At 43.2% G+C, this 27,009-nt stretch overlaps 1 long non-coding RNA gene across 1 annotated transcript in view; it reads left to right on the forward strand.

The window, feature by feature from the left end:
• Positions 1–27,009, forward strand: part of LOC144458714 (uncharacterized) — a 100,073-nt gene that overhangs the window by 41,520 nt on the left and 31,544 nt on the right. The window contains exon 2 of the long non-coding RNA XR_013488098.1: positions 17,269–17,403. This is a non-coding gene — a long non-coding RNA (uncharacterized LOC144458714). The remainder of the gene's footprint in view (positions 1–17,268; positions 17,404–27,009) is intronic.

The following is a 27,009-nucleotide window of genomic DNA, read 5'->3' on the forward strand; positions in this document are numbered from 1 at the left end:
AGTATCACAGCCTTGGGTGAGCCAAATAATATTCAATAATTTCTACAATCAGGCTTCCACCTCACCATCTGTGTCGCCAATGTGTCCGTCTCCAAATGTTCGTAAGCATGGGTCAAAGTTTCTCCCATTAAGTCTGTTTTTATATGTCACAAGTTTTGCGTGGGAGGTGGCGTACGCTTCTTTCAGCCCTCGTTTTGTGCGTACACACTGTTTATAAATAAAACCCCAAGACACAGATGTCTAACGCAAATTTTAGTTGATGAAATTTTAAGACAGTTTTTTTAATCGGTGTATAGGCTACACACTTTGACAGCTGAAGATTGTAAGAATCTCTTTAGGCCTACGACAATAAATGAAAATTATAATGTTAACAAAATAATTAATTTCCATAATTTTTTGTCAAAGCTACATGGTATTTCAGGGACGCCGGCATTACCAGCGGGCCAAGACTTCCTCTTCTGTGCGCCGATCATTTCGGTTAAATCTCAATAAACAGATATCTGCATACAACTGTGGATTTAAAAAAAACTAAATAATCATCAGACGATAGCCATTAGGTTCTGAGCTTGTATTTCGGCCAATGTCTTCGACCTCTTTTGCTTTCCACGTGGACCATCTACCTGCCGCTCAAACGTGATCAGTCAATACTACGCACAGACTCCCAGGAAAACAGCCCAGCCTTGCTTCCAATTTTTCCCAGTGGCCACTTGTGGTATTGCAGCCAAAAAAATCCCCACAGCCCAAAGAGCTTTTTTTTTTTGTAAACCATCTTTGTAAAAGAGACGTCTGTAAAACAGTTTAGAGGACACCTTGAACTGCAAAGTCAATGACTGTGTTTACAAGGTCTTTAGTATCCTGGTTTTGATTGGGTTTTTTAAGTATCCTGTTTTTGTGTTTGTGCATGTAAACACCATATCCCGAATTCAGAAACCAGGTTATGCCCTTTTCCCGGTTTCAAGAACCCCAGTTTTGCCACCTGGAGTACTCCGATAGAAGCCGGGATACTGGAACATGTATACGCCTTATCCCGGTCTCTGACGGCTGCCCACCATGTGCGCAGGCGCCAAAGTGACGCACCAGATATACAAGCAACATGGCGGCAACGAGAGCTTCCCATTTTTGGAGCGACAAAGAGACTGAATTTTGCCTGAAAATGATGAAAGAACTCAACATAACTACGTGTTTAGATGGCAGGTGGCAGTGACAGCCGAATACCTATCAAAGCTGGTGACGTATTCAATATTTGTTGATCTGACATAAATGATATAATACAGTGCTGCTGTCAGAGACATGACGCCAGAGGAAATAGTAAATGCTCATGATGATCGTTTATTCTTTATTTAATCTATGATACTACATAAAGGGTCTTTTGAGAGAAGAAGGAAGAACTGAGAGGAAAAAGCGGACCATAGAAAAGCAGAAGGAAGTAAGAGGAGAAGGTTTGGGAATCAGTTAAATGAAGGGAACAAGATGAGGGAAGAAAAGGAGTCAGGGTGGGAGATGTGAGTGTAACAGATAGACGAGAAGTAAACTGATACTGAGAGGAGACAGAGGAGCGAGGGGAGGAGACTAGGACAGATCCAGGATGAAGATATTGGCGTATCAGCTTCCGATAGATAAAAACAGGCCATCAGGATTTGTTTATTCTTCAGAGAGCTGCTCGGCCTGTAATGACGCCTCTTCATCCCTCTGAGTCCTGAAGAGACACCAGCTGTCACTGTGTTACACTCTGTCACCAGGAAGTGATGTAAACATATGGACCACTACTCTGCCAATCACTACAGTCATATTATACCATAGATAGATTCAATGTTATTTTCTGAGGGTTTGAAATATCTACCATTGAGATTTCTGCCTTCACCCAGTAGAGTGCAGATTGATGGAGTTTTGTTTGAGCTGCTAAACATTTTATGTTTCTGCAAACCATGTATACGGCTGTGAGCGGCAGAGCACTGTTCAAGACCAACAAACAACAAAACAGATTGTGTTGTGTTTTTTAGCCCCCAAACGTAGGTGTTTTTAGGGACTGTGTATTTTCTGACCTATCAGTGTTTTTCCACCGGGGATATTGCCACGAAAAATGGTTGTTTTTTTACAGAGACATCACTGCATTTCAGTCAGGCGAGACTTATTTATTTGCTACATAATCATTTGCAAATTAACATATCCGTGGTTTGTAGAAATGTACAATGCCAACACTTATTGAGGTGATTGGGTTGGGTTTTGTTGTAGCACCTGCTGCTCAAAGACAACATGCAGGTTACAGTGTTCGTCTACTGTCTTACTCTCCTCACTCACAACTTATTTGTTTTATTAGGGTCCGGGCAGCTAAGCTGCCAGGACACTATTGTAATCCTAGGTATTCTTCTTCTTCTTCTTCAGAGGAAATCATACTTCCCATGGGTGAAAACTCACCAAACTTTGCACAAAGGTCCAGTCTCATGCCAGATATCCTCAGCTGTAAACTCAAGCCAACAGTCCTGATGGTGGCGCTACAGCAAGCGTCTAAAGTTCAAAACTTTGAAAATTCATAACAAATCAACCATACGTGCTACAACTTCACAACTTTCATCAAACTGTAGCCCCAATACTGAAGAAACTTTTGTACATTTAAACCTGTTAAAAATTATGAAGTTCATCACTTTTTTCAAAAACTGTAAAACTTCTTAAACCTATCTCCTCCCACAATTTTTGCTCAATTGACACCAAACTTGCTACAGAGCATCTTCAGACTGTCCTACAAAAACTATGTTTCTCAGATTTTTGATTTATCAAAAATTGAGCCTACAGTGCATCAAAATGTTTGACTGTAAACGGTACTGTAAACATATACATGCAAATTCTTGCTAAATAAATCTTCAATGTTCATGGAAAAAAGACAAAATTCTAGAGTCATGGTAGATGATGTGTGGCAAATTTCAGAATTTTATATCAAAAAATGAATTTTTGACAGCATTTTGAATTTTGCTCTAATGTGAACAATTGGAGTCAATGTAAAAATGGTAATTTTAAACATCAGTTTTTCACTTATGGAGCAAATCAATCATTGTTACAAACAAATTACCAACATCTCCATGCTGTCTAGATGCAATATGTGTATTTTCAGATTTTTGTTTCGATAACTGAATTTTTTACAGTGGTTTGAAATCTGCTTTTCCATGCATGGACGGCTGCTAAACCTGCACGTCTGGCTTAGTCAATTTGTGAAGCTACACATGAATTGTCACTGACTAATTAGCTCAGTGAGATAGAAATTGATTCTTAGTCTCAGAGGTTGTGAGTTCAAGCCTCAGCTGATGCAAAAGGCAGATTGTGTTGCTAAATTCCTAAATGTCTTCCAAATGTTGCTCAGAATTGCCTAAAAATGCCCGGACCCGACCCATCGCTGCGCAGCAGCTATAATTATTTTTATAACTCCAAACTGGCAGTAACTATGGCTGGAGGCATAATGTTTTTGGGTTGTCTTTCTGTCAATCTGTCCGTCCCATTCTCATGAACGCAATATCTCTGAACACTATGGGGGACTTTCTTCATATTTGGTCAGATACTTAACTAGTGACTCTAATCTTGGGTGTCCACCATGAAACTGTGCTGATTGTATGGATCTTTTGTGTTGTCGGGGGAAAGATGTGTGTGAAGCAGAACTGTAAGAGAAACTTGACTGGTACGCCGGGGCATACAACCACAGGGTGATCATTTTCATTGATCTTGAATGGGTTGGTACATGACAGGTTAACATATCAAATGAGACATTATACTGGCAACAGTAAAAATGAAATAGCTACAAAATAAAGGAGATCTGTGCAAGAGAGGGCAAAACACAATTCATTATCCCCTGAAAATTAAGTTAATCATTTGAAATAAAAATTAAAGATAAACAGAACAATAATCATATTTCAGAGTTGTGTAATGTATTTCTAAAATCCCACCAGATTGGTCCCTCGCCTGTCAGTCATCCAGGTCAGCATGGATTCGTATTAGGTGGTTTTTTTCATTTCGGGGGGTTCAGTTGATTTCCAGTACCCGAGTATTGTTGTAGCAGCCATAGTGACCCTGGCTCGTGACATGTACTGTACTTGTGATCATCTCCTAGTAAACACATTCTAACTTTTTTATGCTATTCTTGTTTTTTAACCTTTATTTACCAACCAGGTAACCTCATGGAGACACGGGTATCAGACACAACACCAACCTCAGCATTAGATTAAATGTGTTTTCCTGCCTCCACGCTCTTCTTTATGCACATATACAGTTATGCTGCATGTGAAAAAGTGAAGCAGCTGTTGGTTCAAAATAAGGGCAGTCACACCTGTGAAGCAGTTTTGTGGCAGAGCGAGGAGACAGATTTAAAGTAGGGTAAAGTTTCACTGCAGCCCCAGTTACATAAAGATTCTTCTTCTCCTTTTCCTTTTTTTGTTGTTGCCTCTTTTGCTGGGAATTAGTTTGTCCTCATTAATCATGCAGTCACACCAGCTGAGACTGTGCAGTATCTCCCTACGTTGGTATTGGCTGATATTCTCCTTGTTGACCGCTACAGCCTATCGCCAAATAAGATGACATTCACCAGTGGCAGTGGCCGATATTTTTCTGATATGTCATATCAATTTTGCACAGGTTAAAAAGCAGGGCTCCAGGGACAATAGACAACATGTTGGGACAATCAGAGAGCTTCCCCAGGATGCAGTAGAAATGAAAGGACGAAATGAATGAATGAATGAACTTTATTTATATGGCACCTTTAATGCACAGAATGCAGCACAAAATGGACGTAGCCACCATGACGTCACTCATTGGTTTGTGGACTCCCATTCTGAAGCTTCAAGTTCGGCATTTTGAAAACACATAAACTTTTACCGTGAGAGGCTGAAATGTGCAGCTCTCCTTTGTTCTCGCCGAGCCGCAGCAGTCCACTGAGCACTTCAATAAACCCAGAGTGAACTCATGAATCAGGTTGATCAGATTTTCATGTGAACTCTGTGATATGAAACCAATCAGAGGAGCTCACGTCTCATGAAAGAGTCAATTAATAATCAATAGTCATTAGAGGGGAGAGAAAGGGTGGGCGATCAGAGGCTGCAGCTCCGCCTGAGCTAGAGGAGCGTGAAATTACTGCACTTTATGTACTGTACACACACACACACACACACACACACACACACACAGAAATAAGCACTCATAACAAGACAAGGGTAAGCCCCCCAATTTGAACCTGCCATGCACTGACCAGATATAAAAGGTAAAAAAAAAAAATCTTTTTGTTCAGTGTGCCGTCGTTCTTATCTTCGTTACTTGCAGTTCACGATGAACTTTGACAATTAAAAACAGAAATAAACAAATAAAAAAAGATGATCTGAATATCTTAAATAAATAATAATTGTAAAATTTGAATATTCCCCTCTGACCAGCTCTAACAAAAACTCTCATATGATTAACATGTGATACATTAACATGATAATGTATGAAAAATATAGGACATCACATGATAGTTGGAGCTTGTCACAAAGTATAATCAATGGTTTTTGTTGCAAAAACATGTCACACTTACAAAGTGAGTGCCTTGTTCAAGGGTCACAAGTCATGTGCAGATGGTCAATGGTACATGGTGCAGTCCACTTCCACCCCAGCTCCTCCTTTTCATGTTGTGTCTGACTCATCAATGTCGTTTCTGTTTGTCATTGATGCTGCTCTGTTCTGTTTCTGGGGGTCTTTGCTGCTGCTCTCCCTGCCTTAGGCTTTCTGTGTAGGCACATGGAAGGGCAGAGAGGTGTGCTCTCTCTGCCTTAGGCTTTCCACATAGGTGTGAGGAAGGGCAGAAGCATGCTCTCTCCACCTTAGGCTTTTTATGAAGGCACATGGAAGGGCGGAGAGGTGTGCTCTCTCTGCCTTAAGCTTTCTATGTAGGCATGGAGAAGGGCAGAGAGGTGTGCTCTCCCTGCCTTAGGCTTTCTGTGTAGGCGCATGGAAGGATGGAGAGGTGTGCTCTCTCTGCCTAGGCTTTCCACATAGGTGTGAGGAAAGGGCACAAGCATGCTCTCTCCACCTTAGGCTTTTTATGAAGGCACATGGAAGGGTGGAGAGGTGTGCTCTCTCTACCTTAGGGTTTCTATGTAGGCATGTAGAAGGGTGGAGAGGTGTGCTCTCGCTGCCTTAGGCTTTCCACATAGGTGTGAGGAAGGGCAGAAGCATGCTCTCTCCACCTTAGGCTTTTTATGAAGGCACATGGAAGGGTGGAGAGGTGTGCTCTCTCTGCCTTAGGCTTTCCACATAGGTGTGAGGAAGGGCAGAAGCATGCTCTCTCCACCTTAGGCTTTTTATGAAGGCACATGGAAGGGTGGAGAGGTGTGCTCTCTCTGCCTTGAGGCTTTCCACGTAGGTGTGAGGAAGGGCAGAAGCATGCTCTCTCCATCTTAGGCTTTCCACGTAGGCATACGGAAGGGCGGAGAGGTGTGCTCCCTCTGCCTTAGGCTTTCCACATAGGTATGAGGAAGGACAGAAGCGTGCTCTCTCCACCTTAGACTTTCTACGTAGGCGTGTGGAAGGGCGGAGAGGTGTGCTCCCTCTGCCTTAGGCTTTCCACATAGGTATGAGGAAGGGCAGAAGTGTGCTCTCTCCACCTTAGGCTTTTTATGTAGGCACGTGGAAGGGCAGGGAGGTATGCTCTCTCTGCTTTAGGCTTTCCACATAGGTATGAGGAAAGGGCAGAAGCATGCTCTCTCCATCTTAGGCTTTCCACGTAGGCACATGGAAGGGCGGAGAGGTTTGCCCCCTCCTTCTTTGGCTTCCCACTTAGGCGTGTGGAAGGACAGAGTGGTCCCAGAACAGAGCCATACCGCCTAATATAACACTGCAATGGAAATAAAGTTTTCTTTGACAGAATTTATCCTGACTGAACCACAAAATTATGCATAATGACAAAGAGATGTGAAAACTACCTCAGTGTCTGTTTGTCTTGCTCCTATGTAGGAGAGGTGGTGGGGCCTTTGGCAAACCATTGCCCAGGGGCTCATTGTCTCATAATCTGCCCATGCATTTTATGATTTAAAACACGTTGTTACAGTCTCATGCTAGGCCACGTAACACCGACAGGCTCAGATTGTTATTTAAGTGTCTGACAACATTATGAAAAGGATTTGTTAAAGAGTAAGATCCTTTTTGTTTAACCAGAAACAGCCCTGAAATGACTCTCGCCAAACCCACCAGACTCCATTTAAATATGCAGTCATTTTATAATCATAAAGCACACTTAATTCATCTTTGTTCGTCTTTCCACTGTTCCAACAATCACCAACTCTGGTTTAGTTGAAATTAACCCTTCACCCAGTTAGATGTGAAAACATGCTGCCTCTATACACACTTAAATTACTGTTCATTCTAATGGAGTCTGGTGGGTTTGGTGATGGTGATTTTTGATTTAACAAAAAGGATCTTACTCTGTAACAAATCCTTTTGATAGTATTTCCAGACACTTGTAATAAAAGTTCAATGGCAAAAACAAACACCTTCAGCGAACGTACATTGACAGTGCACAGTTGCCCTTAGGGGTTACATTGCAGCCTGTTTTGCTTCTGCTGGCTGCAGCTCTCTCACTCAGAATTAGACCCATTTCACAAACTGTCGTCTCCATCAGTCACTTTGACACAAACACATGTAGCTACCCTTTAAATATATTTTGCCTGGTTGGTGATCTAAACTTCAGGCTTATACATTTATTGTTAAAAATGTAATGTCTACTAACTGATACTGTCTGTAAAGTAAACAAAGCAGTTGTTCAATAAGATGGACCTGGATCTTTTCAGTCAGTGTGTGAGTGTGTGTGTGAGGTGAGGTGGAGCTCAGCAGGTAAAGAACAGACAGACAGCGGGTGTAAATGAAGCCTGGGCTCAACGTCCAAGGTCACATTGAAGAATCCAGTTTCCACATTTCATAATTCATCATCCCAACCTCGAGATTGAAACTGTTCCTCTCTGAAGATGAGCTGCGTGTGTGTGTGTGTGTGTGTGTGTAAATGGAGTAGGCTGCAGTACTTTGTTATGTCCACTGTATCGATGGAGGACAGCAGACAGACTGCACATCACTCATAGTTCAGACAGTGACCAGCAATGGACTGAGCTCTCTGTGTGTGCGTGTGGGTGTGTGCATGTGTGCTTTCGTGTGTGTTTAGACAGCAGTGACAGACTGTGCCACAGAGCCAGAGCCCTACAAAGACAGAGCTGAATCAGGTTGGGACTTAACGAACCTGCCGGTCGGATCAACTTGTTTGTTTTTGTCTTTTTTATTGCTGTTTATCGGAGCTCTGTGACAAAACTCTGGTTCTACATGGCTGTGAGAGTACATTCGCGCTTTTTAAACACTCACACACGACTCGTGCAAGTCTCATTTAGTCCCATTTATGAATGTGAATGTACTGTGAATGTACTGTTCAGTTATCCAGAGCACCACTCTGAGTGAGCGTACTTTGGGCACCCTGCCTGGGGAGACAGAGCAGCAGAGTGAACGTGTGATTAACTTAACCGTTTGTTAATTCATGTAGAAAAAGAATGCTCTGTTTCTTCGAACAACAGGACTCTCGTATGAGTGTAGAGCGTCAGATTGGATTTAAGAACGCACCCCAAAAGTGAAACTAATCCACGCTCTCTTCAAAGCCAGACTCCATTAACAAAAGCAGTAATTTTACCTCACTGAACACAGGAGCTGCTGGTCTACCATTTCCTCGACCAGTTTGTTTGTGTCATTGTGTGACTCAAGGCAGAGGTAGACCAGCAGCTCCTGTGTTCAGCGAGGTAAAATTACTGTTTTTGTCAGTGGAGTCTGGCTTTAATGAGAGCATGGGTAAATTTCATTTTCAGCTATTCTAGTCTATTTGAAAAGCACTGATCATACGACTGGATAAATGAGACTTGGATTATATTGCACGAGTTGTGTGAGAGTTTGTACATTTTCATGCAGTTTTGCTGTCTGCCCTTCTGGCAAGTTACTTTGTAAATGTCAGTAATTCGGCAAATTCAAAGTCCATGACAGGGACTTTTGCAACTGAGCTGAGTCCAGAGGCAAAGCTTTAAATTTAGCAATCTCAACCCTCACCTACAGTCATGAGCTCTGGGTAGTGACCGAAAGAATGAGATCGTGGATAAAAGTGGCAGAAATGAGTTTCCTCTGTGGGGTGTCTGGGCTCAGCTTAGAGAGAGGGTGAGGAGCTCGGACATCTGGAGGGAGCTCGGAGTAGAGCCGCTGCTCTTTCGCGTCAAAAGGGGTCAGTTGAGGTGGTTCAGCATCTGATCAGGATGCTCCTGGGCACCTCCTGTTAGAGGTGTTTCAGGCACGTCCCACTGGTAGGAGGCCCCGGGGCAGACCCAGAACACACTGGAGGGATTACATATCTCATCTGACCTGGGAACACCTCGGGGTCCACCAGGAGGAGCTGGAAAGTGTGGCTGTGGAGAGGGACGTCTGGGGTGCTTTGCTTGGCCTGCTGCCCCCGCGTCCCAGCCCCGGATAAGCGGATGAAAATGGATGATTGGAAATTAAAAGTCTTGAAACAGAAGCACATGTTCTAAATATTTAGGGGAAAATATACCCTGTGTGTCCCCTCGAGATTTACACCTGTGTGTGACATGTCTGCGACTTTATCTCAGTCCCTCCCTGGATTGGCACATCCTGGCTGCTGTACAGAGCCAGGCTCCAGCTGCTCAACTCTGTCTCTGCAGGGCTCTGGTTTGAGTCCATTTACTGAACCCTGTCTCTGCAGGGCTCTGGTCTGGAACCAGCGGCTCTACATGTCCAGAGGCTGAAAGGTCAATTTCTTTCTATTTCAGACCAGAGAAAAGATAAATGGGAGAATTAGGTGAGAGGAGATGGTCTCTGTGCTGCAAAACATACACTCCTCTCCCTGCTTCTCCTCCTCCTCACCCATCCCTCCATCGCTTCATGCTTCCACTGCCTCTCTTCTCACCTACCCACATTTTCTCGCTCTTTTGTCACTCTGTCCAGTTCTTTCCTTACTCCCTCCATCCCTACCTCTCTCTATCTTTATCACTCCTTTCCTAATCCAGTCCTCCATCGCTCCCTCTCTTTCCCTCCTCCTCTCCTCCAATCCTCTCGCTCCTTTCTGCCCCTCTATCATCCATCTTCTCTTTCTCCCCTTTCACATATCCACAATACCTGAGCGAGAGCGAGGGAGACAGAGCAGCTGTTGCCAGGCAACCAAGCTGACCAACGAGGTGTGGAGAAGTAAAGGGAGTCGGGGGGGGGATGAAGGACTGGGAAGGAGGGAGAGGAGGTTAGTAAGGAGAGGAGAGAAGGAGGCGAGATGATGAGAGGGAGGAAAGACCAGGGATGAGGAAGGAAGGAAGAGGAGAAGGGGGGAGGATAAGGTGGTGGTCACTGTTCACTGATTGCAGGAGTCGCTCCGGCCAATCAATTTCAGCAGGTGCGTGACCAGAGCTGTCCAGCATCAATCACACACACACACACACACACACACGGGGGGAAACTCATTCATTACAGAGGAATTTGGGAAAGTAACAAGCAGAGAAAGAGAAATAGTGCGAGTGTAACGGAGAGAGGGAGGAAAGCAGCAGAGGAGGAAAGAAGGAGACATACAGGATGGGAGTTTTTGGAGTCGAGGCCTTAGATCAATCTGTGAGTCTTTAAAATTTTACAGCCGTCATCGAGCTGAACACCACAAACAAATTCAGTTTATGTTTAATCAATCAGGGTCGTTACAATAATATGCATTAATAATATGCAAAAGGACAAACAGTGATAGAGACAGCAACATAACCTCATCAGCAGGTTAGTACCAAGAAGCAGTGGGGCAATGTAACTAAGTATATTTACTCAAGTACTATGCTAAGTACAGATTTGAGGTAGCCAAGATGTAGCATTGTCTTCTCTTACCAGCTTACACTTCTGCTTCTCTACATCTCAAAGACAAATACTGTACTTTTTTAAACACTGACCAACGGGACCAGACTGGCCGACCCGTATGCTCTCACTCAGTGGATGGATGATGTCACAGGAAGCCAATCTTACAAAGGAGGACCACACTTCTTTGTTTTGCTATGGAAGCTAACGTTAGCTAATGTGCTAAAAAGTTAGCGTTCCAGAGAAATCCAATATTCCTCTTAATCCCTCCCAGTTTCTGATGAGGTGGACATGATAACCCTTAATACACATAACCTTATTCATCCCTACAACAGGAAATACTTTTTCCCTAACCTGATATGAAGTCTCCGTCCAGTCCTTTGGTCTTATCACATTTAACCATAGTTGTCTTTGTTTTTGTTGACGGGCAGTGGTGGCTGGTTTTGAGCCATGACTCCTTCTGTTCTGGCTCCCAATAACACAACAAGACAAACACATTTTTAAGACTTCTAAGTTGTGCTTTGCCTCCAACTAATAAAATTATGTCTGTGACGTCGGCCCTAAAAGGTTCTATCCGTTGGTTAACCTATTGATAGAAAATTAATTGTCAACTATTTTGCTTGTGAAAAAACATTTAATGGTTCTGCTTCACAAATGCCAAAGCTGGGAATACACCCCCCTCCTGCAGCTTTACCGTCTCTGTCTTTGTCGACCACGCACATCATTCAGTAAGCCAGTGTTTTCCTTAGACTGATTTATTTGATATGATTTCATTGAGTTGAGAGCAGCGCATTCGCTCGGCCCCTCCCTGCCCCACTCTCTCTCACTCTCTATTTATTAGACCACAAATTAGACAATAATTAGCGAGCTAGCCACCCCACCGACCCTCCCCGCCTCACTTTTTACTGCTGTGTACTGCTTCCCCGGAAGGAGAGCGGCCAGCAGCTCCGGAGACGGACCTAATATTGTTGGCTGTAGCAGCTCAAATTCGGCCAGCTCAAACCCCTCAGTTTTAGATGTCACACTGGGCTGGTGGCCAGTGGCAACGTTAAGTCTTACTTGTGTAACGGCAGCAACAGAAAGTTTGTTGATCCAGCGGGCAGTCGGCTGTCCAGTCCCTGATTGCTGCGGCCGCTGCCTGGGGATCTGTCTCCGGAGCTGCTGCCTGCTCTCCTCCCAGTGGGGTGGTCTGTAGTGGCAGGGAGTGAGGCGGAGGACACACTGTGATTTCAGGCTTTAGCTAAGATTAGCTACATAAACGAGAACTTGAAGCCGCAGCTGTGAGCCTTTGGCTCCGCTTAGCAGAGGGCTAAACTATTGCCAACATTTTCACTACATCTCTGAGACACTTTGCTGGTATTATCACGTGTTTTATTTAGTTTATTGTAAGACTTTCTTTTTGGTAAGTCCGTCTTTTTTTTTTGGTTGCTTTGCAAATGCTGGTACAGTATAGCACCTTTCTCTGTCGAACTCTCCACCATTGAATCAGGCTTTCACCATCTGAAGGGACGTGTATGCACATCTGCATTTATAGAACAGCCAATAGGAGCACCCTCTCTCTGAAATGACTTGTGATTGGCCAAAGTTTCCCGTCACAGCTTAGATTTTCTACAGCCTGAAAACAGAGCCAAGAGGACGTGCAGAAGTCTAGTTTTCTCTGAGATCACTGAATTACAATATGCTCAAAGTTTATGAAGAGATTTTTGACGCCACAATTAAACTTCCTACCACAGCTTTAAGATTTGATGTTTTTACTTTTAATAATTGTAATGTATTAGTAATAATGTTTGGTTTGGATTGTTGGTTGGACAAAATAAGTGTGGTGAAGGTGTCACTTTATTAGTTCAAAATGAGCTCCCCTTCAACCCACTACAAGAGTAAAATCCTGCTTTTTTTTGCCTTGGACAGGCGCCCTGAGCAGTTGGAGGTTTGGTGCCTCGCTCAAAGGCACCTCAGCAGTGCCCTGAGGGTAAAGTGGTACCTCTCCAGCTACCAGTCCACGTTCCATATTTGGTTCAGATGGGGTCTTGAACCGGAGACAGTCTGGTTCCCAACCCAAGTCTACATGGACTAAAAATAAGTACAATAAAATAAATGAACCAAAAAGGAAAAGTTTCAGCACCATGGTTGTAGAAGTAGTAGCAGCAGAGTTGTAGATGAAACTCTTCCCTTCCTTTGTCCCCCTCCTCTACCTCCGTCCGTCTGTCTGTCTCTGTCTGTCTCCTTCATTAAACTTGAGGCTCCCAGACATCAGAACTCGCCAGTTTTACTGATCAGTCTGTCTCTAAACAGTATTGATCCGTCCTTATACGAGCTGCCATTGATCTGATCTGTTAGGATGATTTTACCCCGCGAGATGAACACTGTAAAATATGACAAGCCCCACAAATCATTTCACTCCATCTCACTCTGTAGTGACTGTCAGTGATGTGTGAGCGGTGCAGAAGCTTCCAATCTCTGTTACGTCTGCCCTCAAAAGCAGCTGTGTTCAAAGCCCCTAAAGGTGCTGAGAGGCCAGATAGCCGCCGGACTGTCTTCACCACGCTGACATATGAAACTCTGAGGTTACTGCATCTGTTAAAGTAAAAAGTTCTGTCTGTGTAGGACACACTGTTAGGTGACTGACATTTGGAAGATATCAAGGCAGATGTTGCTGGAAATACTCACTAGAACCACATGTGTATTAATCCGCCACTGAAAGTAGTCCAAGTCCCATAGTCCTGTTTCAGGTATGTTTGCTAAAAACTACAGTTGCTAGCTGCTAAAAGAGAAATGACAGAAATTGCTAATGAATGAAAGTCTAGACAGAGCAGAGAAGCCAAACAGTGATTACAGGTGGACGAACACATTTTTGGTTTCAGTATCTTAAGCTCAGTTCAGGCCAAAGATTGGCGACAAGATGAAACCATTTTAGAACATTGCAGAACAGTGTATTGCAAGTAGCTGCCTGTTTCAATGAAATCGTCACGAATCTTGGTCTGAACTGGGCTTTAAGTGGATTTGTGGACAACAAACATACTCTTCAGCATTATGATTTTGGTATGGTTCAGGTCAGGCAACTAAAACACATAGTTAAAGGAGTTTTACACACACACAGATGAGTGTCTCCCATTAAATTTAATAGAAAAATCAGTCAGATATTGTGTGTGATTACTAGTCTGGTGAGTCCATCCTGATGATGTGAGCTCAACATTCTGTTTCTCTCGCTCTATCAGTCTGGACTCCCTGCCCAAACGCTTTTCAGAGATTAAAATCCAATCAGGGCCACTCAGGGATACACACCATAGCTGAAAACGTAAGCAGCCAATCAGGGATTGTGTTGTAGTTGATGATGTAAAATGCAGGCCACAGCTTTCAGAATAATGGCAGCCTCTGCTCCCAACAGAGTTAATGCAGCAATAAGTGACGTTATTGCAGAAACAGAGTCAATAAGAACATGTTTGACCTTGCAGAGTCGCAAGATGTTTTTCAACGTTCTTCTGATCGGATTTGGCAAAATCTTGTTTTTCTTTTTGTCTGTCGAGGCGAGTACTTCTGCCCACTTAAAGTGTTTGAGGCAGCAGTGAATCCAGACTGATACAGAGAGCAAAACAGAATGTTGAGCTCATGTCATCAGGACGGTCTTACCAGGCGATATGATTACCAAACCATGAACCAATCACTGGCGTAACTCCAGAAGACCAAAAAGTCTGATGTTGAAAATGCTGAAACACAGTAACAAAACAGGGAAAAGTTTGTCTGTTGACAGAACTTGATATCGTTTCCCAAAAGTATATTGACAGTAAAATGATTGTAAATTAGAAAAATGCAATCACTTAAGAGCTCCTACTGTAACCTACTGTAATTACCTCCCCAATTTGCGCACATTTTCAGTTGCTGTTCTTCTTCCTGGAGTTAGCTACTAACTGCTGCTAGCCATTTTTAAATTTCCCGGTGGTGGGTTGCACACATAACACGACATCAAAACATCACACCTGTCTCGTCCTTCTGGGTCGCACTTTTTATACAGATGTCAGTTTGGCACTGTTAACACCTCTGCTGCTGGCTTAAATGCAGAACAACAATGCCTACTTCTTATCAGTACCAAATCAGATGAGTAGTATTTGAACCAGAGTCACCATCTTCAGCCGTGGTACCTCACACTGAGATCTGAGCACTGACTCTGTTGGACTCATTTTTTACAGTGTACCAACCTCCCAGCTCATCAGGTGGAATAAGCAGGGACGATCCGACACATGAGGCAGAGTGACACCGACTCAGTTCATTTCAGAAAATGTAATCTGGGATGTTTGATTACGAGATGATGAGGGAGAAAATGAGAGTAAATGTGATTGAGGGAGGGAGAGTGAGTGACACAGAGGAGTGGGGGAGAGGAATAGATGGTGGCAGAGAGGCTGCGGAGGAACAGAGAGGAGATGAAGTGATTCAGTAATTCACATTTTTACATTTGCTCCATTTCCATCAGGTATTACCCAGAATCCCAGAAGAAATCTGTTCATATTAGAAGATACGATCAATGTGGGTTTGGGCAGAATGCATAAAAACCTGCATTATTTTAAACAGTGCATAAAACTTCTCCATATTTACACGTATTCATTGTGGGTGCACAGGAATGAAACCACAGTGTTGCTGCAGTGTGAGATATGAATACATGTTTCCAAATTTAAATGCAGTGACGTCTTTAGTCCTGATTTAAAAGAACTGAGGTGTCTGCAGCCTCGCTAGAAGTCATCATAGAGCCATGTGGAATATCCATGATCGTTTGTGACAATCCATCCTTTAGACTTATGCCTAGTTCACACTACACGATATCAGCCCGGTTATAGCCCGACACAGTGTCGTACGGTGTCGGCTCGGATCGTGAATGAGTGTTGTATCAGAATTTTATCCAAGGCTTGCTTTGATTGCAAGACCGTGACGGCGGCCATCCTTGAACCTCACTGTGAGACATAGGACACTGTTTTAGAGCCACTACTATAGATATCATTTTCTGCTCCACTCTACCTGCAAGCCACTCCCACCTCATCAGTCCAATAAGACGCTGAGTCCAACTCGAGTTCTGCCTCAGCGTCTGTGGTTCCTGTTTTCCTGTGGCAGTGCTGTGTTGCCTTCCATCGACGCCAAAGTGTGAGTGTTCCCATCTGCTTACCTTTTGTCGGCTGCAGCTCAGAGACTGTCCATGTCACAAGTCCATGTGGGTACCTACCTGTCGGCTCTTCGATCTGTCGTCTGCTCTCTACTTACCTCCTGCCTGTCTCCTGTCGGCACCTCTGCTGTGTCTGCTTGCCTGCCTGGTTCTGAATCCTCTGCCTGGCCTCGACCTACCTCCCTCTCGTCCGTCGTCGGCTCGTCTGCCCAGCTGCTCTCCTGGTCTCCCTCCTGCTCTTCCCCTTGGCAGTCCCTCTAATTCGTCCGCCTGCTCGTCTGGTTTTGAACCCTCTGCCTCGTCAACCACGTCCTCTGCCTCCTGCTCTCAGGTACCGTCTCCCCCCGCAGACATTTGTGGCCCCGTTTCCATGTTCGGCCGGGTTCGACCCTCAAGCCCTAACCCTCACTGTGTGTGAGCTTCCAGCCTGAAGAACAAACTATTACCTGTGTTTCTTCATCTGTTCCTGCTTTGCCTGTGTTGAAATGAAGGTCATTACCAACTGTCGCTGACTTCCAGAGTGCTGCATCTCGGTCCTAAAAACACTCCTGATAAAAACATAAAAGTAGCCGAGGAGTTCTGCATTGATGTACAAAAGGCACCAATTGATGCATAAAAAAATCACCAGAATACCGGAAATGAAGTGTTTGCCCCCAAACTCAGCGCCTCATATGCCTCCTGACCCTCCCCATATTAAACCCAACCTAGACCCATGGCGGCATGTCATGTCTTTCAAAATGTCTTTGTTGTTTCATATTAGATACAACATGAAGACATTTTAGGAGACAAGGCGGACACCCTAGCCATTGTTAAGGACATATAGCTTTCATAATAATAAGCTCAGCGTTTGGTATTTGATATGTCCTCCACTGGATTCAAACCAGCGACCCTCTGCTCAGCCTCTGCGTCCTCTGAGGCCGAGTCAGCCTGAGGGTTGAGCAGAGACTGTGGACCGTAGGATGAATGACAAACAGACATATTAATCATCTTCAGAGGAAATGACCTGTAAAAATGAGGATCAATATCTATCCAAATATTAGCTCCCACACCCTATCACTGCTCTGACTGAATTGTTTAATCATTGACTGCAAATCAGCAGCACATTTTAAATGGGTATCAGTGAAGAGTGTGTGTCTCTCTGTTAACACACACACACACACACTTATGTAGCTGCTTTGTAGTTTCCCAGTTAAACAAGTTTAACCATTGATGTCCTGACTGTTTGCTGACTGATTGTTGCTATCACGCTTCTGTTTCAGAACAATGGCCAATGGTTGATGTATTCTGAGTGACACTGTCAGCTCTACACTGAGGGTGCAACACTTCCTCTGACTGGCGGCCATATTTGAGATCCTGCATGCTGTAACAAGACATTCAACTATGTCCATCTAAATGTAAGTAATCAGACATGGTTGACTTTTGTCTGGTTTTAAATAGGGACTGATCATTTCGTCAAAGACCCATCAGAGTTTGTGTTTTGGGAATGTTTCCTTGCTAGCTATTCAGCATTCAACCCAACCCGTTCTCAGTCGTCAATGCCAATTTCTAACTATTGCATACGGACAAAAAAAGGGCTTGAAATGTGCGTATGTCACTTTCTAAGCATAAATTGGGATTTATGAAGAGCAGCAACATGTTCAATCCCTGCCTTTTCTTTAGTTTCTGACCCCACTGCCCACCAAACAATAGGCTGTGTGCTTTTCAACCTCCAGGTCACCCACAAGCACCTACATTTTCTTGGTTGTTCTCTTGATCGTTGCCGTGATTTTCCGGCTCATGCCTGTGCATCAGCATTAATGAGGTGCCCTGCACTGACCATTTATGGTTGATTGTTGGCGTGGAGAGGGCGGGATATGATGCTGGGCCACGTGCAGACAGTACCAAGTTGATTTGGAATTTATAAAAGGAAATTGCATACTGACAGGGCTACGCATGGTTTTATAAATTGGAATATTTTTTTGGCGTACATTCATTTTCTCATTTATACGTACACAAACATTTTGTGTGGATTCTCTGCAGAGTTTTATAAATGAGGCCCCTGGTCAGTGGCCCTTGGCATCTGACACCAATGCACCCTTTAAACATCTGTATGAGACACATTGGGCCACAAAAGTATTAGATGCTCCGAGCAACTGAGAAAGAGTGAAAAAGTTTGGGCATGAAGGAGGTCGGGGTGGACGGATGGGTCAAACAAACACAGGTTGCTGTTTGGATGTAAAACCAGAAGTCAATGTCATTTTAAACCCAAACCATGATCATTTCCTAACCCTAACCAAGTACTGTTCTGGCGTAAACCCAAAAACTAAGTAAGCTTAATTGGAAGTTCATTTTAAAAAGAGTAATAAGCGTAAACTTAAAATTTATTTTAACATGACACCATGAACAGCACGGTGGTACAGTGGTTAGCATTGTCACCTCACACAGCAAGAAGGTTTCAGGTTCGAACCCAGGGTGGGGGAGCCCTTCTGTGTGGAGTTTGCATGTGTCTATGTATCAGCCCTGTGATAGTCTGGTGACCTGTCCAGGGTGAACCCTGCCTCTCGACTAGTGTCAGCTGGGATAGGCTCCAAGGATAAGTGGTTACGGACAATGAATGAATGAATGAATTAACTTTGCATTTGACCAGCTGATGCTGACACACCGATGAGACGTCCAAAACTGACACTAGAGGGGTACCTAGAGCGTCATAGTTTGACGTGTAGGGTCTCTGACCAAGTATCAGTATGTGATGAGGTGGGAGAGAGTGCTGTCCAAGTAAAGTCTGAAGTCATCAACTTGGTGACTTAAGACTGACTCGAGTCCACACCTCTGTTTCAGGATTGTTAACCTGTAATCCATTTTGTTAATGATTTGGAGTGCTTATGTTTCGTCCTGATGGAAGCTAACTTCCTGTCTTCTCTTCCTTCCCTTCTCAGTTTATTGAGTGTTAAAGTACAGTCAACGACACAGTCAAGCTGTTTCTGTGTTTGTGACACCCGCAGTGTAAAATAGTGACAAGTAGCAGTTTGAAAATGCTAACTGGCTCACTGTGTCGTTAGCATCCTGTGGTCCTTCATCAAATATGAAGGTAACATGAAGAGATGAATTTGTTCTTATACCCAGCAATGACAACAACATACTGTAGACGTGACATTTCCTCTCCTGTCCTCCTTTTTTTCTCCTCCTCCTCCTCCCCTCCTGAGATGTAGTAATATGTAGAGATGATGACCTATTGATTTCTGCTGGGGGGATGTTTGACAAGCAGCCAGTAGCTGGAACACACTCAGGTTGTAATCTCACTTGTTCAGTAATTAGCAGTTGACTTATTACACTGAGACTGAGGCTGTGACACCGCAGGGCTCCAGGCAGCCGCTGACTGATGCTGCTTTTATTTTATTTTATTTTGCATGTTTTAATATTTGAGACGTTATTCCAAAGCCTCAGTTTGAGCCTTTTCATGCAGTAAACCTCTGTATGACTTTTGCATCATATTCAGGTTTTATTGTGATGGATAGATTAAAAAAAAAAACCAGGAGAATCTCAGACTCTGAGTGCAGACTGTTGTTCTGAAGAGATTTAAAATGTGACATAACTGTGAAGATGAACATTGTAGTGATGAACACATGCTCGTCATCACTAATTTATATCTGATCCTGTCTGCTTAAACTCCAGAGACACACACACACACACACATACACATACAGGACAGGTTAAAGACTAGTTCTGCAGTGTTACGCCTGGGCCACACTGCCTGCGTGAGCAACAGTTTCAGCAAAAACGGACAGTAAAAATGGTCTTCAAATAATCCTATTTGCATTATACTACCTTTCACTACAGTTTCTTTTCCCCAGGTATTTTTATCGAGCCAAAGATGGGGACTAAGTCTAGATACAGGACTACCTTAACCCCTTCTATGCCCCTATCCACAACACTGCAAGGTGTGATATGAGAGGTTGCCAGATTGAGATTTGGGCCGGACTTAAATGCTCTCAGTGTAGTCGCTGGGATGTCACCTGTTCAGGTGATGGTAAAGGTTTGCTGTGTTTCCTGTCCTAGTTGGCACAAACCGACGACGTATTTTGCAGACTGTCTTTGTCCGTGCGTCATCACCTTTCAAATAGTCAAATCACTTCCTAATTATTGACGTTGTGTGACCTATTTATCCACAATTTTGCACAAAACCTCAGCACACTCTGTTTGGATCTATCCAGGTCTGTCTGTATCAAGTTAAAGTCACTATAGTTTATCATTGTCATCGACATACATTTTATTGCAACCCCATTTTGAGATTGTGTTATTGCCCAGCTCTAAGTGAAATATTTATAGTTTCTGAGATGCTGTTGAAGACATTAGATCAAAAAGATGCAACCACAGGGCACAAGACAAAGCTTTGAAGTAAGGTTGCTTCTGAGGAATGACATTTATCACAAGTTGGTGACACGTTTGGATACATGTTGTGTATTCTTGAAGTAGTGGAGTCTGTGTAGTGCTTTAACTTGTACAGTATAAGACAGTGTCTGGCGGTGTTTTTGCAGCATTTGTGTATGTGTTTGAGGCTTTCTTCCCATTTGTCATCTGGTATTTGAATACTTCTTTTTCCCAACTGGCTTTATAACTTTCAGAAGATGGAGTGACTAATGATAGTAGGGTGTCATATAGGTAGGAGATGAAGTTATCTCGGTTTGGTGACGTTTTAAGACAGCTGTCTGTTGTTTTCACTGCAGCTTTAATGTCTAGATCAGTCACAGACATGAAGAAATATAAAGACATCTGTTTTACTCAACCTTTCCTGTTTCAAATAAAAGTGCTCCAACAACGTGTCTGTAGACAGAATCCCTCTGTTTGTTAACACAAGGCTTTTTATTGTGAAATATTTGCAGGACTGTGTTGTTCACAACGTGCATGACTCCATAAATGAGTGAAATACCAGCTTTTAATTGTGGAAATACAGTAGTTACAGCAGCAGGCAGCTCCACAGCAGCAACACTGTCTGTGTGAACATTGCACACATGCGAGGCGCAGCAGCTCAGCGAGGGTGCTGTCATGCACTGCTCATGCCTGCAGTGTGGCTCGGGTGTCAGAAAGATAATTTATGAGTGTTTCACTGAACAATCAGAGTTGATTGTTGAGGAGATACAATCACTGTGATTAGAGGACACTAGACACTGAAACACTGTGTACAGAAACATAAATGTCAGTGTCACACACACAACAGGCTATTAGACATTGGGCTACATTACTCCTTGTTGTGAACATGCTGTCTGTACGGGTGGGAATCGCCAGAGGACCCACACTACAATATTATCACGATACTCAGGTCACGATATAATATTATTGTGATATAGTATTGCAATAAAATATATTTAGATGTGTCACCTTTTTTCCTTTAACTTTTCTAGGATGTCTAGATCTATGATTATTGATATCTGACTCCACCCAAATGTACAGACTTGATGGGACATCTGTAAGCTAATCACACCCTTTGACATCATCTTAAGTGGCCTGCAGTAGAGCCACGCCACTTTTTATGACAAAGGCATTATGTTTTTGGGTTGCCTGTCTCATTGTTGTGATATTCCAAGAACTCCTTGAGGGAACTTCTTCACATTTGGTACGAACTTTCATTTGGACTCAGTGATGAACTGATTAGACTTTGGTGGTCAAAAGTTAAGGCCACAGTGACCTTGCATCCGTCTTCCTTTCATGAGCGCAACATCTGAAGAACAATCTTAGGGATTAGGGACTCACTCCTGGGTAGAAACAAATGACCAATGTGTTGAAATAATCGATTCATCCAATTCAAATGGATCTTCACTGGAATGACCTAATATCGATTCCTAAAACCAGAGATTGATCTTTTAATATACGCTTTTTCCCATGGATGAGCGAAGCTTTAACCCCATTAATCTAACCGGTAATAAACGAGCCGCAGTGTTAAGTTAGGAACGACTGTAGTATTGAGAAGCCTCAGCATTACTAGCTCTTTAATCTGCAACTGTTTTTTTGTTTATTGTTTTTATGTTTTGGTGTCATTTATTATCACGCTGCAGCGTCTCCTGCTGTCTGTGTCAGGGCTGCTGACAACAAGCTGACAAACTGAAACAACAACAACTGTTTATGTCTCAGGGTTTAGCTCAGTTTGTCTCGTATCTTAAAACTTATCGGTGGTGTGACCTGCAGGCAGTGAGTCTCTTCAGCAGGACAGGAGATGATACTGACTGATGTCTGTGTTCTTTATTCTTTCTCTGGCCGCACTCACTTGGTTCAACTGAAAACATTTACATCCTAACCAGTCCCCCTCTCCTCTGGTGTACCCCAAGGCTCTGTGCTCGGACCTCTCCTGTTTATCATCTACCTCCTCCCTCTTGGCAGTATTTTCCACAAATATAACATTCAGTTTCATTGCTATGCGGATGACACCCAGCTCTACCTGTCCACCAACCGGTGACCTTGATTGTCTTTGAAAGGCGCCTATAAATAAAATGTATTATTATTATTATTATTATTATTATTATTATGATAAAACTTCACTCAGTATTGTGATGTCAGGAATATGATTTATTTTATTGACATTTTTATTTTGTTTCCAATGAGATTTTAAGCTCCTATTGTGACTTTACTGTTTTAATATTACTGTTGATGCTCTAGAAACATTTAGTTATAAAATACTGAGTTTTAATTCTGTTCTGAATTTATTCTTTTTTAAAATAATTAAAAATTAAATTTACAGTCTTAGCTCTCTAAATATCTCTTTCACATTCTCGCAGAAATTGGTGTTGTAACGGAAATATCTCCAGTTGAATCAATATCTGATCGAATCATATTAGAAATCAAGTCGAATCGGGACCTTGTGAATCGAAATCAAATCGATTCAGGAAATCAGTGGCGATACCCAGCCCTAGTGTCGGAGGACTTGTTGATCCAGGGACATCAGGTGTCATCACTAAGCAACTACAAAAGTTTTTTTTTTTTTTACCTTCCTGTTAGGAGAGCTGTTGTCGGTCTGTCTTAGTCTGTTTCGTCATTATAGATTTATTGATCAGGGATATTTTTGAGTGTGTCATACAGTCCAGTTACGTGATTATGTGGATATTGGTGAACTGCTTCTTCTCTTATCTGCTTGTTAAGAAAAACAGTGTGTGTAATATTGAACAGTTTTATGGCGGTTAAGCATCACAAAATTATACTTTAGTACAGTACTTGAGTAAATGCACTCTTACTCAGAAACTTACAACTGTACTTTCCATCAACTGTAGTAAGTGTGTGTGTGCGCGCGCGCGTGTGTGTGTGTGTGCATGTACACAACTACACACATAAATACAAAGACTAAACTGTACACACACGCTTGTATCAGTGTGTTTGTATATTAAAATGGGTGTATATTTAGTATGTACAAATGAACATGAGGCTGTAGATGAAAAAGTGTGTGTGTGTGTGTGTGTGTGTGTGTCCTCTAACTAAATGGACGGGTCTAATCACCTCAGAGGGAGGAACCTCTTCCCCTTCCGCCGCCTCTTAACATTAACGGATATTAACGGCCCCCAACGCTCCTCCGTTTCCTACAGAGAAATGAAATACATCACTAATGGTTTATCACAAACACGGCTAATGCTTTATGCAGACCTCTTACCATTAATAAATGATGGCATGTAAAGGGTGGAGGGGTGCTATGAGAGCTGACGGGGCCTAAAGGGGAAGAGTTGGATCAGTTTCAGATATTAAACAGAAAAAAGGAGCGCTTGATTCGTCTCACTTTGTGGCGATGAGGTGATTAATCTGTTTTTACCATCTGTGAGTACTCAAGAATTCTGGGATTTTTTATTTTACAAATCTGTGGGGAACACATTTACCTCTGATTCATGGAATTTATGGAGTGAGTTTGCTAATCGTTCGGGGATAAAAAACTCATACACTTTTCCCTTAATTAAGTAATATGTCCTCAAATTAGTTCACATTCCCTGAATTTACTAAAATTCAAGGGATTGATACAAAGTTTGAGAGCTTTTCTCAAACTCTGTATCAGTTCCTTGTATTAATAGTGACTGTTCTTTCCCAGAAAACGACCCCATGTTGTTTTTACAGTCAGCTCATTATGACCCATATTCATGTTCATTGTTAGGTTGTGACCTCTCCTGGCTGTAGTAATTATGACTGGAGCAAAGGAGAAAAGTCTGCAGAGGGAGGATGGACAGGTCAAATGAACTAGAGCTTAGATCGGGCCCAAAAAATCCAGCCCAACCCCACCCGAGCCCGTGCATGTTCTGTCCAAGCCTGGCCTGTCCCTTTAACTGTAATTACGAGCCCGAGCCCGGTTTAAACCCGACATTTTTTTTAAGGATACGAACGTGGACATTGAAGGCTGACTCCCGTCTTTCTTTCCATGGCAAGCCTTCGTCATGTGCCTCTTAAGTGTCGAGGACCCCGTCTTTTTGCTGTCATATACCACTATCGTACTGCACTTCGTAGACTTGACGAAGCCGACACGTTTTCACTGTCGACAACTCACATGTGCGTCACATAGTAATTTGCCTGATGCAAAGTTTTTTTTGGGTCCCTCGTCTCACCCCAAACACAAGCGCAAGCCCATGCACACACATGCACAGACACACACAACCAGGGCTTGAACTGGGCCAGGGCTATCCTTGGCTTGGCCCCTGCTCAGAGGCTCTACTTGACCGCCCAGGTGGATTGAATCATAATCGATTCCAAATTCCAATTTTCACAGATGGCTGGTGCAGAGTCTAACCCGTGTAACAGCAGCAACAGAATGTTTGCAGCTCCGATGGAAGAGTCGTACTAGTCCAGGATCAGAATTCCTCTGGAGTTTGTGCTGGCTACATTTAAGACGCTACAGCTGCAGTCCCTGAGCAGCTGCCCGCTCTCCTCCTGGCTAAGGAAACCCGAAACACACCACTGCCGGACGTCACACAACAAACCAGCCATCCCTTTCACTGAACTGAAGGGCGTCCCTCTCATCCTGCTAACCAGCATTTGATTAGCACCACGGACAGCAGCTGAAGGGCCAAATGTATTAACACTAATCTAACAGCCGGTCCTGGACTCAAACCACCACAGCCTGATTTCTCCAAGTAGCCAAAAATCACCTTCCTACATGGGACCCGAGAACCTCCTGGGCCCAGGGATGCTGATTTTCAAGCCACTGACATCTGGACTTTGTTCAGTCGTCACCGAGTTGTCTCCATGACAACCGCACAAGCTCCATCTACTTCGATATACTCCTGAAAGAGCTAGTAGGTGGATCTTGTGGCAATTTTGTTTTATCAAACAACTCCCAGATAAAGAGTGTGGCTCAGCGTTGCTTTCTGTGAAGTTTCATTGGTTTTATTCCAAAGTCACCATTGAATTGATATTTGTCTGGGCCCGCCCTGCATCATCCCTGTTAGTACAGACCTGTAAAGTACGTAGATTTCTTGCACACTAACTGCAGTATACAATATTAGAGTGTCTATTTTTAACTCTAAATGGCTCCTGTAAGGAGATGGAAACTCTCTGTTCATGAAACGCCTGAAAACTCAGCTTTTATTCTTGTGAACCCTGATTTTCAGCACACACACACACACAGACACACACACACGCACACACGTTTGACCCTCATGTCCAGTATCCTACATGCTCCCCTGTGTCCTCATTAACCCAACCTCGGAGGCCGCCATTCATCTCTCTGCTCCCGTCTCATTCCCTGTAATAACATCTTTGCCCCGTCGCCTCGTTTAACTTTTTCAATTAAAAGAGGAGGATCGCTCTATTAACCTCGCGCCTCCTCCTACCATTTTTCCAGCCTAACGTTGTTTTGGAGAGGGCCACAGGGACGGACCAGGCGGCCATATTTCACTCCGAAACCGGCGTGGGTCTTGTTGCGGTGACAGGGAGAGGCAGGCGTGGTGGTGAGTTATGGAGCCTGGATGGAGAGGGCAAATCATAAGTTTGTGTCTCGTCCTGCCGCTGATCTGAGAGGAGGGAGACAAAGGAGGACGGATACATGTGGAGACTCTCCTAATGTCTGTCCTTTTCTCTTACTGTCTTACGACAACAGTTAAAAGCCACCAAGAGGACGTCTCTATTTGGTTCCAAGGCAGTTCATCCAAAATAATAAGACATTAAAGTCATGAATTAAGGATTTTTGATCCGTCTGTTGTTGTAAAGGTTTTTTTTTTTTTAAGGAAAGCGGTCAAACTGCAGTCAAAGGGATTTTTACAGATTATTTTGGCGAGCCAAAAGTTATTGGTCAATAATGGCTCATAACTAATCTATAAGGCTTTAGTAAATAATGCATTAACCACTAATGAAGACAGTAGTTACAATTGATCAGCCTGTTAGAAAGGGTTTTATAAAGTGGTACGCTTATTTTTGTCTGTCACTCTGTAACGTGCCTGTGGATATTCTCATTCATCCAGGTCATAGTTATCTCAAGGCAATTGAATCGAACGCAACTGGACTTGGTTTACTCTGTACCTTTAAACCTCATACTGTCTCTATATCTGTTTGTCTTGTTTCCATATCTCTGTACCTGGGGTGTGCCATATCATCTTGTTCATGATAATACCAGAAAAATTTTTAATATCATATGAAAATTCATGTTGTGGTATTCGCTATATTTCGTCCTGTTGACATAGTGACATCATACTGTTACCCACGGCAACAACAAGCATGGGTGAAAGTGAAATTATTACTGATATAGTGGTGGTTCCAAAAAGAGGAGCAGCTTCAGTAGTGTGGAATAAACGGTGGCGTCCTGAATGTTTCATGAACAGCCCCGGACTTCTCAGACTCTTTTAGTGACTTACCGCTCAGAGGGAACTCATTCAGCAGCTCCTCTGGCAGCAGCACAGCGTCTCTCCCTCTCCTCCCTCGCTGTGCGCACAGGAGTCGGTGTGTTAAATTGATTTTGCCATAAACCTTTGGTAATGTAAACCTACGTGAAAAAACAAAGGAAATCACCTGTTGATTTATATACAGTCAGGTCCATAATTATTTGGACAATGATACAGTTGTCGTCATTT

The sequence above is a fragment of the Epinephelus lanceolatus genome, chromosome 19, assembly GCF_041903045.1.
Source record: "Epinephelus lanceolatus isolate andai-2023 chromosome 19, ASM4190304v1, whole genome shotgun sequence".
Taxonomy (NCBI): domain Eukaryota; kingdom Metazoa; phylum Chordata; class Actinopteri; order Perciformes; family Serranidae; genus Epinephelus; species Epinephelus lanceolatus.